This window comes from Haemaphysalis longicornis, unplaced genomic scaffold, assembly GCF_048455015.1.
Source record: "Haemaphysalis longicornis isolate Haplotype H1 unplaced genomic scaffold, Haemaphysalis longicornis Haplotype H1 scaffold_10, whole genome shotgun sequence".
Taxonomy (NCBI): Eukaryota; Metazoa; Arthropoda; class Arachnida; order Ixodida; family Ixodidae; genus Haemaphysalis; species Haemaphysalis longicornis.
Window position 1 is genome coordinate 33,803,346 of NW_027526204.1, and position 11,383 is coordinate 33,814,728.

The 11,383-nt window shown below is 40.6% G+C and overlaps 1 long non-coding RNA gene across 1 annotated transcript; it reads right to left on the reverse strand.

The window, feature by feature from the left end:
* Nucleotides 1–6,588: 6,588 nt before the first annotated feature.
* LOC144157689 (uncharacterized) lies at nt 6,589–11,148 on the reverse strand. Its single transcript, XR_013319826.1, has 4 exons — nt 11,067–11,148; nt 10,510–10,539; nt 8,863–8,952; nt 6,589–6,786 (listed from the first exon to the last, which is right to left on the reverse strand). It is a non-coding gene; the product is annotated as an uncharacterized LOC144157689 (long non-coding RNA).
* Nucleotides 11,149–11,383: the final 235 nt, after the last annotated feature.

The window sequence follows — 11,383 nt, forward strand, 5'->3', positions numbered from 1 at the left end:
ATTATGGAGAGGATCGAATACGCTCTAAAGAACGGAGGTAGCCTGAAAGCAGTGAAGAGACGTCTTGGCGTTGGGAAAAATCAGATGTATGCACTTAAGGATAAGCAAGGCAATGTCATCACAAATAGGGATAAAATAGTCACAGTGGCCGAGGAGTTCTATAGGGATCTGTAGAGTAGCCAGGACATACAGGATAATGCCGAACGAGACAGTAGTTCACAGGAGATAAACATCCCACCAGTAACGACCGAAGAAGTAAGGAAGGCTTTGAAAGAAATGAAAGGGTTCAAAGCACCTGGTGAGGATCAGATAACAGCAGACCTCTTGAAGGATGGCGGAGAAATTGTCCTTGAAAAACTGGCAAACATGTATACGCAATGCCTAATGACCGCAATGGTACCGGAATCTTGGAAGAACGTGAACATCATCTTAATTCATAAGAAAGGCGACATGAAGGACTTGAAAAATTACCGGCCGATCAGATTACTGTCAGTCGTCTACAAGGTATTTACCAAGGTAATCGCTAACCGAATTTCTGCAACGTTTGATTTCAGTCAACCGAAAGAACAAGCAGGGTTCCGTAAAGGTTATTCAACAATGGACCATATTCACACGATCAATCAGGTGATAGAGAAGTGCGCTGAGTATACTGAACCCCTATATATAGCCTTCATGGATTAGGAGAAAGCATTTGACTCGGTCGAAACCCTAGCAGTCATTTAGGTATTACGGTACCAGGGGGTAGATGAGCATTATGTAAGAATGCTAGAGGATATCTACAATGGGTCTACAGCTACGATCATCCTCCATAGGGAGAGCAGTAAAATACCTATAAGAAAGGGTGTCAGACAAGGAGACACAATCTCTCCAATGCTATTTACAGCATGTTTACAAGAAGTATTCAGAACGTTGGATTGGGAACAGGTGGGAGTAAGGGTTAATGGAGAATACCTCAGTAACCTCAGATTTGCTGATGACGTTGCCTTGCTAAGTAACTCGGGGGACGAATTGCAAAGCATGCTTTCCGCACTGGGCGAACAGAGTAGAACCGTGGGACTGAAAATTAATATGCAGAAAACTAAAGTAATGATCAATAACCTCGGGACAGCACAGCGGTTTGACATAGGTGGCGAGGCAGTGGAAGTGGTAAGCGAATATATCTACTTAGGCCGAGTTGTGACCCCAGATCCAAACCATGAGCAGAGATTATTAGAAGGATCAGAATGGGGTGGGGTGCATATGGCAGACATTCTCAGATAATGAATAGCAGCCTACCATTGTCGCTGAAGAAGAAAGTGTATGACAGCTGCATCTTACCGGTACTCACCTACGGGGCAGAAACTTGGAGGCTCACTTAGAGGCTTCAACTTAAATTGCGAACGACTCAGCGGGCAATGGAGCGGAAAATGATATGTGTAACATTGAGGGACAGGAAGAGAGCGGAGTGGGTCAGGGAGCAAACTGGTGTTAAAGACATATTAGTAGAAATTAGGAAGAAGAAATGGACGTGGGCAGGACATGTAATGCGAAGGCAAGATAACCGCTGGTCATTAAGGGTAACAGAGTGGATCCCTAGAGAAGGCAAGAGTTGCAGGGGGCGGCAGAAAGTTAGATGGGCAGATGAGATAAAGAAGTTTGCGGGGATAAATTGGTCACAGTTGCCACAGGACCGAGGCAATTGGAGAATAATGGGAGAGGCCTTTGCCCTGCAGTGGGCGTAGATAGGCTGGTGATGATGGTGATGATGATAGTCTTTCACATAAAACATGATTGTGACAATCCACCCGATTGGGCAATAAACCCTTCACTGTAGAAACTATTCGAGGACTCCGACCCCTACAATAGACTTCGCAGAAGGCAAAAAAAGTACGTAAATTCAAAGAAATGCCGCCAGGGTGTGTGGGGTATCAAATTAGAAGTTTCGATCTATAAAATGGTTTAGGGCAGACAAAAGGACCATGCAGCTGATCGGTACTAGTTAGGAGCAGATAAACGGCGCAAATTTATTGCAGATGCTAGAATGGTAGCAGAATTGGAATTGTGTGTCAAAGGAAAGGATTTAGGGCGCAAATTTAAACCTGGCAACGACTGCATCGTAAGATCATTATGTGCAGTGACTTCATAAGTAAAAATTCAAAACTGTGTCGTAAGGTAATTGGGGCTGTACAATTATTGGTTTCCGCGTCGGGATTCGCGTGTAGCTAAAGAAAATGTCGTTCTCACAAGAAAAGTTCAACACAGAACCGTTTGCAAGTTTTTACTCTAGCCGGGATACTCGGCTTATCCTGCTTTAGACAAATCGTGTAGTCAGATGTTTTAATAAAAATCGTAACACCGGCAGAACCTGATAAGGAACATAAATAGTGCCATGCGTGTGTTAAGGAGCCTGAATTTGACCTTAAGAGTAGAAGTAAGCATCAAATTACGTTATACACGTTCATACATGTAGTTGGTAGCATCTGCTATACGCATGTCTAGTAGCAGTATGTCAGCTCCAGTCGCGAATCCACAGCAAAGAAGAATATTCTAGGCTGTTCACGTTAGTTCGGAATGCTCTCCTTTTAAGAAGAGATAACACATGCGGCATACAAAGGAAGAATGGAACACGCGCTTTCCTTGGCACACAGATAACAAAGATACCACACATCTGCGGCGCCGGGCGGTAAGTGTAAAACATAAATAAACACACCCAATGCATCATTCGCGCCAATATTTCGTTACAAGCGCCAGGCCATACTCTGCAACCTTATCTTGTTTTTTTAGGCAAAGCAGGCATTTTTTTCTTTTCTAAGCCGCACAGGCAGTGTTGATATGGAAAGATTGTTGCTTTGCGGACGTTATGCTACCGTTTTTCTTGTTTTGTTGAAAATAATGTCTATTTAGGTAAACTGATTGCCAAATAAACGTGGGGGCATTAGGTTCACCAACACTCGTCGGCGCCCATCTTTTTACTGAGTGCTCTTTCGACATATGTTGTTTTTAGGTTTATTCCTGAGCAAAAGTTTGCTCGAATAAATTATATTTATACAAAACTGCTACATTCTCAGTAACTACGTAGCGATATTGTAAACAATGTCTGCTACACCAACCAAAACCACCTAAAAGTTTTCTGTAATTGCTTAGTTACCGTCAAAGATTTAGACCATGATTAGCTACAGTATCTAGCCTAGGGCATTCTTACACGACTTGCCCTCAAAGGTGCGACAGATTATCGGGCCCATTAGCCTTCAAGCAAGACAACAAATAAAAAGCATGCGAGACATCCCTCTCAATGAAAAGCAGATGTTGCTTCTTGGGCTCTGAAGTGAATTCGCCTAAATTTTTTTTCTGTGTGCCTGAAATTGTTGTCTGATGAATCCAAAATATGGCTACCGAAGGAGTCTCTAAGGCTAGTTCATCTGTAATTAGCGGCGACATAAAAGCCTCACGAGCTTCTTGTGGCAACTACATATTTGACGAAGTTGTAATAATTATTAAATGTTGTAAGAACGTCGCCCTTATGGGACTAAAGAATCACAAAGGGGCGAGTAAGTTTACCACATTCTAGTGTTGTGTACAATATTAGAGCCATCGTTCATTGGCCTCGCACATAGAGTTGTACATCAATACGTCCTGCAGGAAAATCAACTTTGTATGAGGAGAATGATGAATAATACTTTATGAAGTTAAAGGAAATAGGTTTCCCGTGGTCGGAATCTGACCCCGATCTCCCGGTAAGTGCACACAATGCAGTTGCTGTGGGTTTAATTGAAATGTGGTACGGAACTTAAGTGTACCACATACTGGCTGTGTGGTATAAACCAACCAAAGAATTCATAAAGAGAAAACTTCGCTTTCAGTCGTCGTCATGGTTGATCGAGAGGCCATGATTTTGCCCCATTTCTGCATTGTTCTTATATTGTTTGTATATCAGTATGGAGGAACCAGAAGGGTGCTCAAATGGTTTTCAATAAATTTTTATGTCCTCCCAGGCGTCACAATCGCGTCTTTTGCGCAGTTCATTGCCGCAATAAACTCTTTGTAACTTACAGGTTGTGCAGAACAGAGAGAAAAGGAGTCACGCAGTTTTTTTACTCGTGCACGCAATACAACTTTCGTGTAACGTACCTGGCACTGCCAAAATTGGTTCAAAGAGTAAATGGGCTAACAATGCGCCATCACCACACTTTGAAATACTGGCTCTGACAAGACACATGATTTTTTTTCACAGGTGGAAGAAATGTTCAGCTTCAGTTGTACCAGTTTAAAAAATAATGGCATGCAAGATAAATCACTACATTTTCAGTGAAATTTGCTGTTAGGCTGGTTGGTGCAGTATGAATTACAGAAATTGACTTAATGAACAAACATAGAAAGGAAGACAGACAATGCGTATTTTCTGTTTTCTTTCCTCTGTTTGTCCCTTTAGTGCAATTTTGGTAATTCTTAACATTTTTAGTCGTTCTTGAAGGCAGCAGAAACAACTTGACATGAGTTACCCTGCATTAGTATTAAATTAACTAAGCCAGTTGAAGGTCCATACATGTGGTACGAAAGTGTGGCCCTAGATTTCGACGGCGCCACCACATTCGCAGAACCAGGTGCGGCGAGAGGTAGCAACAGCTTTGGAAAATTTCTTGCAGGCACATGGTGAACATCTCGGCGTCCCAATACGGCCAACCGGTAGGAAAGTTGCAATTCCAACTGGAAGAAAAGTTAAACGGGATCACTAACAAGCACACGTTAAAGCCTACAGCTTGTTTATACTCCAGAAGAACCTTTAGAATACGCACTTTGGTAGAATATTTTATATTACGGTTACTCCGAAGCACCACTTCCTATATTTCAATAAGCAGTATTTGTTTGAGATGCAAAGAAAAGCGTGAGTAACATTTTGAAAGAGCCGTAGCAGATGAAATGGAAGGCGGTATTTTTATCATTCGCCAAAGATACTTACGAAACGCAGGTTTTTCTTAACCTTTTCTTGATAGAAACAAGGGGCCCAACATTCGGCGATTGACGAATGTACTAACGGGCAGTTTTCCTGATTTGAAATGTATGTCTCGAAATGTTGCAGTATTGCTACATATACCACTCAGTATGGAGACGAAGAGCGCATCACGGGGATCTCCTCTCACTGCTGCATAGAACTATGGAGCTCCAGGAGAAGATGCTTCTCTTGAATTATTATAACGAATATTAAAATCAAAGAAATAATGTTTATTTTCGTACAACAGGGCCGTTCCGCGAACCCAACTTACTGGATAACTACCTAGTATGAGAGAATATTACTTATACGTCCTATTAGGAATTCATTATGATGTTCATAGGCCATGGGCACAATCACCACACCGAGAAGTTTGTTGAAGAACATCCAGGATGCCAAAACAATTACACTTTTGGATCACGCTCTCAGGCTACATATGAGGCATGAGGTATATAGAGGGTGAAGAATGAGTGGTATTTCAAAATACCTTTGGAACTTTCAAGCCAGCGGAAAAAAAACCGGTGTTTGATTTGTTGTTTTCAGAAGCAAAACCCAAATACATACATAGAAATTGAGTTAAATAATAAATTATATATTTGAGTTTTGATAATTACTTCAGTATGAAGGGCAACCGGGCTGGCCTAACTGTGGACACTTTGGGGTTTTTGCTGTATATATTTTTTATGAAATACGCCACATTTGCTTGTAGCATTTCATATTTTGAGGGAAGAAAATATTTTCAGCGCTGACGCTGAAACATCTCCTTTGGTGTTGGTCGAGTGGCCCGAATTACATTGAAGAAAAACTTTGGCAACTGTGAAATCAGAAGCAATCAACCGAACTGTGCAGTATCACCGAGACTCTGGGCAGCTAGAATAAAACGGTACCAGAATATTAAACAGCCAACGGCTAAACCAGCGAAAATATCGGGAATCCCTCAAGTGGCTCCATTTTGTATTACTATTCAAAAGCTGTCGCAACCTTTTTCACTGTGGGAAATTTCCTTGCATTTTCTCTCTAAACCAAAAAAAATATTGAATGGATCTGCACTGTGTCATAATTTTTACCCTGCAAGTATGAGGGAAACCATGGGCCAAATCGCTCATTGATTTCAGGCAACTTGCAGAATTACAAAAGTTAACATTTACGTCACCCTGCTGAAGCAATAAACAAAACAATTTCCGAGCATTCAGTAGCAATTTTAAAGCAGCCTTGGAAGCGGCTCAAGAAAATGCAAATGCTATGCAGCACAAGGTTTCGCTAGTTCATATGAGATCTTAGCTGCGGGTTTATAGCAGCTTCATAGCGTGTGTGATCTTGCAGGCAAGTTTAATGTTTAAATTGGAAAGATTCGGTGCTCTTCGGTGCTCTTTTCGGCGCAGCACCCTGAAGTAAGCGGTCCCAGGGAAATACCACAACACAGAAGAGAGCGACACAAAGCGGTCTCTCGAATGCACTCTCAGAGACACCACGAAACAGGATCTAATTAGGCGAGCATGCTGAAGCGAGGTAATATTCTCGTTTGAAGTAATTTCGAGGAATTTTTGATTTCCATTGAATTTACGCTCTACAGGGTTGCCATACGATTGCCGTGTGGAATTTGCATTTGAGATAAAACACAGTCAAGTTTAGGATTTTATTTATTCCAATCCACTGAAGGTGCAGCTCTTTTAAGTACGTCGTTAGAGAGCTTTCACACCCTACGGGATATTTGCCCGCATGGCGGTTTATTTTCCTGGCTGTGGAGTGCAGAAGCCCGCTCCCATCATCAGTGGCAGGCAGAAAGTTCCATCGCAGCAGACTGAGTTGAAAACGTGGCACTGAGAGAAATATGGCGAGGTTATTTGAAAGCAACCGCCTGGATAGTGAAGGAAACATATACGACCCAATTAAGCTTGAAATGCATGTCTGCATCCCATACTCTGTTAGCGGACGAAAAAGGTTTTGCCTGGTTTTGAAAATATGACATCAAAATGCAACTCCGGAATGGTTTCCATTGATATTTAGTATATGCAGGTACGTTTGCAGTTTTTTGGTGCAGCAAATGTTTGGGGCAAGATTTACAAAAAATGTCTAAGAGTATGCGAACATACGGCTTTGCGTTTAATTAAAAAGGGGCCGGATTTTTTGTCCTTATCGTTTCGAGAATTTATGAATCTGTAGTTACTTAAAAGAAAATCTGAAAATGCACTCGTTCATCCTCGCTACCCTTAAATTCCGTGTCAAAAGAAACGATACAATGAGTAAATAGAACTAATGGCTGCTAACTTCTTTTGCGCCCCTGCAGTCTTGTATGCCAATCAACCAAGCGCAGGTTCAAAGCGTAACTTTACTACATCTTGATTTTGAAAACTACTTAAGCCTTGACGGCCATCTGACACAAACAAGCAAAGCTGTTCCCAATCCAGTGTACTGATGCCGCTCACTTTCTTGTAACAATAAATCTGCATTGATAGTCCTGTTTTAAAACTCCTCAATGAACACCAGTATAAACAGCTTCTTACCAGTGTTAAGTGATATTTTTAGGTAGAGTGAGAACCTGAAGCCTATCTGTTGAGTGTCATTGTAGTTGCAATACCATTAAATTCCTCCATTCTGAATTTACATTAACGCCATTGAACCTTTTTTACAACCACACACGGATAAATCAAGCATCCAAAGGTTTCAAAAGCACACACACACACATATATAAATATATATATATATATATATATATATATTTATATAGATAGATATATGTATATGTTTGGAACCAAAAATACCCACAAAGACCGCGAGAAGCAAAGGTCAGTGGACACAGAGACACATGACTAAAACAGTAAAAAAAGAAAAGTGTACTAACGTGTTGGTAATACGACTTCCTTTCTCTCTTAAAAGGATATCCTCTTGTTGAAATGTCAGTAAAATTTAATTCTATGACGGTTTTTGTCGCGCGTCACCTCCTTTTTGTTGACTATATATATATATATATATATATATATATATATATATATATATATATATATATATATATATATATATGTGTGTGTGTAGCGAATCAGAAAATGGGAAATGAACACTCAATGAAACAGGACAACATAATGGTTGGCAGTCAGGCAGTCAAGAAACCTCAGAAAGCAAAGGGGAGATTGTGGTGGGCCATAGCAAGAGATGAAGAATTTTTTGAGTCCAAAAGAAAGTGGTGAAAAAATTCTGGATGTCGTGTTCTGTATTCTGGAGGTTGCGGGCTCGGATCCCACCCGGCGGGCATTTTTTCAACACTTTCTTTTCGACTAAAAAAATTCTTCATCTCTTTCTATGACCCACCACAACCTTTCTTTTGCTTTCCGAGGTTTTCTTGACTGCCAACCCTTATTTTGTTATATATATATATATATATATATATATATATAGATATATATATATATATATATATATATGTATATATATATAAGAAAAGGAAGGACAAGCACTGAGAAAAGCTTTCTAGCTTTTTACTGTTGTCAACAAAAACGGGATACTATCAGTGTGTATGTGTGTGTCTGTGTGTGCGTGTGTGCGTGCGTGCATGCGTGCGGATGTGTGTATGCATGGCTGCCTATCAAATTAGTGAAAAGTTGGACCATTGTAATAAATGACAAATTGTACTTCTTTGGTTTCGCCAGGCGAAGTTGCCTCGTTCAGAGGGCATAAGACAAGCGTTTTTGCAATACTGCTTTCATGTAATTACTTTGTTGTTGATTTCTACGTGTTTCCCAATTTCTCACTCATTTTCGCTGTTTTTTTTTTGTTAATTAGGTTACATAAACCCTTGCCTGTATTCGATCGCGTATGCGTATGTGTAACTGTGTGTGGCTGTACAAATTACAATTAACATTTCTGCTTTCCCCTTCAGGCTTGTGTGTTTCAGTTCTCACCACTGCTCCGGCACCTTCACAGCCAGCGGCTCCCCTAGCAGCCAGGAGGGCCAGGAAAAGAACAGCCATCGCCACGTGGCACCTGAAAATCTATGTCGAAGTGTAAAATACACATGCCATTTTTATTAGTAATATTCGGAGATGTTAACGTAAAGCGTGTATTGCTGTAAAAAGAACGGAATAAAAATTTCTTCCCAATGTGTACACCAAAACTCTGACGCGATCGGGTGTAGTAATATTTCCACATCCGGAAATCGCTTGTTACACTAGCGTTAACCGATAGGTGGGGCATGCTCAGAGTAATTATGCACAACAATTTAGGTACTTAATTATTGTAGTTGTGTAGGTATAAAGCCAGGCTTCAAGTTTTTAGTTTCCACATTTACGCTACCACCCCAAACTAAGGCCAAAAACAAGACGATTTCCACGAGCATTCCATCTTTTTGTCTTTTTATACGTTTTAGCAAAACACAATCCGCTTTGTAGAGTTTATTGCAATCCGCGATTGCTCCACAAGAATAGCAGCAGAGGTTTTCCACAGTAACCTCGGCGCAAGCTATTGTGTTTTTGTACCCTCGGGAAACTCTGACTCCTTAGCGAAAGTCACGAAGAGCCTTGCCATGCCTTCTAATGCTTTTTTTCTCAAAAGAATGAGCCATCTGTCAATGTTTTTTTTGGGGGTAAAATATTCTTAATTTTCACGAAAAAAAAACTGGAAATTTGTCAGTGTAAATGCTTCTCGAGACAGCGTGACAGTGGCCGGGAACCACTCATTTGAAGGGCTGAAGAAAAAAAACAAGAGTCAAAGGAAAAGAAAATGAAATAGTATGAGATCGTGGTTCGTTCAAATATTAGTCATACTATATTTTATACTTCTGTTATAGCTGTTATTGTTACAACCTATATGCTGAATAAGCAGTTTTGTTCTTCTCCGGCAAAAACTTTACTTTTTTGCGCATCATTATTTTGCAATGCTCTTTTCAATCCCTATGTTCCTCACACTCCGAAGCTAAATGATAGGTCTTTAGCAATAAAAAAAGAATTCAAAAACTCTGTTCAGGTTCACCAGTTTACAGTGCATGCAACATCACTATACTAACCCCAAGAAGAACCCTTTGGCGGTAATTCAAACACTACTCTTTTCCCAATCGAGACCATAGGAATGCTTTAAGCGTTCATAGCCTTCCATCATAAGTATTTGCTACACAAGCTATCAGATTATGTCTTTTATAAAGAAAATATCTCTAAAAATTGTTTCACAGCAGGCGCTGTGCCAATACTAGTACAAAGCCGGAACCAAGGCTACATCTGTCAACCGAAACCGCTACACTAACACTCTAAGAAAATTGCGACGTGGGGACAAAAGTCCAGCAGTGGCGGCATGTCGTTAGAGGCGTTGGAACACCGCTGGGGATCGCCTAAAAAGAAGCAACGCCATTCTAAGGTATTTCAAACGAACATGTTTCTGGGCGGGTTGGTTTAGGTTTACTGAACATACTGAGCGGCGCAAATGCACAACACACAAGAAAGAAGAGACACACAGGCGCTACACTTCCAGTCGTTCAATCGCAACGACAGCAACGCGCATTTATAGATACATCCCGACATGTTGAATAGACAGACCGAGATTGCAAAAATTTTCCTTACCGAGAAGAAACCCATGCTGAATTCAAGAATCTGCAGGTGAAAACAAAAACGCCATGAACAGTTCAGTTAGAACAAAATTCCTGTGAGCCAATCGGAAAGCCCATTTACAGAAACGTGTATAACGATTGGTAGGAAATATTGCAGTACTACGCAGGAATTTTGAAATGAAGGTGTATTTTATCACAAACAGCTTTTAGGTTGTGCTTACGGCACAAAACCTAGAGTTGTGGCATCCCTGTTTCCTACGTCGGTAGAGGAAAATAAATGTGCAGCTCCTGGCCAACAAAAAGAAAGTTCAACTGCAAAACTCTTTTAATTAGTGCAAAATAATTTTAGGTTTGTTCATTGAAGTAGTCCATATTCCGCAAATACATAAAAGACATTTCAGAAGAATATTTTTACTGCTTAAATACTCAAAAAATTTTCGTCAGCATCTATGACAAAATCCAAGATAAGAAGTAATATGTTTTCGAATGTTTTCGCGACACTTTAAAGAACTGACACCAATTCTTTGTCACGCCTCGCAGCCAAAAAGAGAAAGTTTTCAGAACACTTACCAGAGTTTTGTGTTGCCCACAAATAGTAGCTACGCTGAATTGCGGAACCTTCACTACTGTAGCTCAGGGACTTCCAAGAGCCTTTTTAAAGCAAATTCTACCAATAGTACCCGCAAATCAGTATCACGTGATTTGATGCTTTCCTTTCCTCTTGAGGCCCAATTAGCCCGTAAAATCATTCGCCTGACAGCATTTCTGTTTTATCAGCTCCCAGCGGTGTTTTTTGTGTTGGGACATCTATTAGAAGAGGAGCAGGCAATTATTGCAGCCAGAGCAGTAATTTTGAAAGGATTTCTTGTGTAACTTTGCTTTTGTGA